This window comes from Balaenoptera acutorostrata, chromosome X (assembly GCF_949987535.1).
Source record: "Balaenoptera acutorostrata chromosome X, mBalAcu1.1, whole genome shotgun sequence".
NCBI classification, from domain to species: domain Eukaryota; kingdom Metazoa; phylum Chordata; class Mammalia; order Artiodactyla; family Balaenopteridae; genus Balaenoptera; species Balaenoptera acutorostrata.
The window spans coordinates 99,653,318-99,656,262 of NC_080085.1; the positions used below are offsets into that span (position 1 = coordinate 99,653,318).

Consider the following 2,945-nt stretch of genomic DNA (forward strand, 5'->3'; position numbering starts at 1 on the left):
CAAGAACACGCCATCCTTTTTGTTTTTTTATTTAATAATGTGACTGTTCACCCTCTTGTCTAGGTAACAAGGTAATTTTCAAGGATTATATTACAGTTGCTTGTTGTTTGTACATAGTCAGAATTTGTTTCTTCAAATGTCAGAATAAGGTTAGTAGAGATGTTTGTCATGGCGCAAGATATTTCATCAAGTGAAACTAGGCAGGTCAGATTTCTTAAATGTTGGAAGCTACACAGTTAATTCAGGTCATCAAAGGTTGTACAAAAGTGATGAAAATAATAAACTGCTATATTAAAACGTCCATTCACATTTTTTTTCTGATTCCAGTGGTTTGTACATCAACTTTTTCTTCTGAATCAACTTTTAATGTATCTTTGTGCAGTGGAAATATCACAGCTCATGAAGTTTATCTGAGGCACAGTTATTGCTGATTGAAATGTTTAGAGGAATGATTTTTCCCACATAATGTTAATTATTTCTATAATATAATTATGCATTTTGATATAGGAATTTTAATGAATATTTGAAGGAGAGATGTGACTTGGGAGTTCATTAGCTATGTGGTTTTCAAGGCCTGTTCAGAGGAGGTAGAGACTGAACATATAGTTGAAAGAACACTAGTCTTGGAGAAAGGTCATGTGGGCTCTATCACCTGGGGTCTGTTTTTCCTAGGCTTCCTCCACTAAATCTTTCTAGGCTGCCATTTTCTCATCTGACAGATGGAGAAAATAATACCTATCTTATATTTTTCATGGACTTGGATTTTCAGAGACAGTTACAATTTCAAATATTCTAACACTTTGACAGGACATTCGTCTTAATTTCTGGCTCACAAAGCCCAGTTACATCAAGTGTTGTTGCATAACTAAGGTCGTAGGGAACTAGAAGCTACAATTCAACCTGGCTTTTATGTCTTTCATTTTATGTGCAATTATTATACTCTTTGTCTTTATGGCTTTTAGGCTCAAGATAAAAGCTCCCGAAGCATGAGAGTTGAAAAAGCAGTCATTCACATCTCCTAGTAACCTTCATTTTGTCATTCCTTTTGCAGTTTTCCTGAGAAATATGACAGTTTTCAACTCTCACAGAGACCGAAAGGATGATTGAGGGAATCACAGTCTTATAAATTTTTGAGTTGGAAAGATCAGTCCTTCGCTTTCAGGTGAGAGAAAAGAAGTCCTGACACAATTCATTTATAACAGTCCATCCTGTGTCCTTTGTGGAAGAAGAAGAATCAGTAGAAGAAAATGGAGTGGAGAATTATTGGCAGAGATTGCCAAGGGATAGGAAAAGTGGCCAGCTGGTCAGTGTTAGGGTTTGCACAGGTACACTAGAGAAAAACAGAAAAGTTGTATCTCCCATGGATATACAGAATCTGGAAGCAGGAAGAGAACAAAGGAACTGGGGTTCACATGAATTATTAAGGGGAACTAAGTAAAGACCTGTTTGGAAAGGCAATGATACAACTACAACCTACTAATTTAAGAAAGAAAAATCCCATTGAAATATAACGCAACAGGCTTTAACCTCTAGGAATGCATTTCTGAAACATAACTGGACATCAAAACAATTCTTATCCCAACAAAACTTCCTCAGTTTCAGTGGCTGCAAAACTTCGTAGGCTTCAATAGCTGCAGTATAGCAATAGCTATGTTAGAATGAAGTGAAGCAGGACAATTAAAAGTAAGGAATGAGTAGAGTCAAGTGGGGGCTGAAAGAAATATATTAAGTGTCATTGAGGACTACTCTTAAAAAATTAGGACTAACTATAAATGCAGGGAAATTACGCTGGTGATGTACAGAGGTAAGCAGAAGTTTCTCATCTGCAAAAAGCGTCCTTCTGACTAGGAAAAGTTCTTTGTGGTGGTAACATTACCAAATGGTATTTTAATATATGCCAGTGTACCTATGGCAATGAAGATGTGGTAGTTCATCAATTGCTTGATTATGATTTTCTTTTATTTCTTATCAGCTGGGTGATCATTTATTTATTCAACACACATATTATATTTACTGAGTCATATATTTGATATAATATAAAAATACAGATGAATATGACACAGTCACTTGCCATTGAACTTTTCAGCCATATACACATAATTTTATATACACATATAAAATTGAAATTCACTTATGAGACATTTTATCTTTGAAAATAGATAAAGAAAAAAACCAAGATGACTAAGTTAAAAATAATCAGGAAGTTGTCTTTGACACTTTTGTCACATAGTTATCTTGGAAACTCTGTATTTCAAAAAGTCATATTACTTTTCCTATCTCTGTGGAAGATAGAGAGAGTGCTTTATATGATTTTCCATAAAAATTCAAAGTTTACTCTGGCTATGTTTTGTTGCATGAATCTCTTAGGTACAAATACTTTGCTTTTTGTAATAATGGTTGTTCACCTTGCTGTAAGCAAAAAGATCTGCTTAAATGTTTTTTCATTGATTTTGTTTTTCTACACACCTTCCATTTGTAATGAATCATAATGCTTATGTTGTACCAAAATGGACAGCATTGGCAATCTGATTTATATACACTAGACTATTTCTATTGACAAAACAAATAGGACAGTAGAACCAGAATGCTAGAAGGAAATTCGAAATGTTATTAATTTACTTGAGCTACAGTCCATACCTATTCAAAAAATGGATAAATCTCTAACCATTTTAAGGTTATTCAATAAAAAATTTCCTACAATTCCCTTTTGTTATATTTGCCTAACATTTGTTGCTGACTTCATCAATTATATAACTAAGTAAAACGTGCAACCCCAAATGTTTTTCTCTCATATTGTAATGGTGTGTGTTTAAGTAAATGAGATAAAGTAGAGTGCTAACAGGCAGCATTTCCCCATTGTCGAAGATGATTTTAGAGTTTGCAACTGTAAAGAGATTCAACCTTCTCCCTGAACAAGCTGGGGTCAATGTACTTTTTACTTAATA

General features: G+C 34.0%; 1 pseudogene; it reads left to right on the forward strand.

The window, feature by feature from the left end:
• Positions 1-370: 370 nt before the first annotated feature.
• On the forward strand, positions 371-494 carry LOC114238111 (U4 spliceosomal RNA; annotated as a pseudogene).
• The last annotated feature ends 2,451 nt before the right edge of the window (positions 495-2,945 follow it).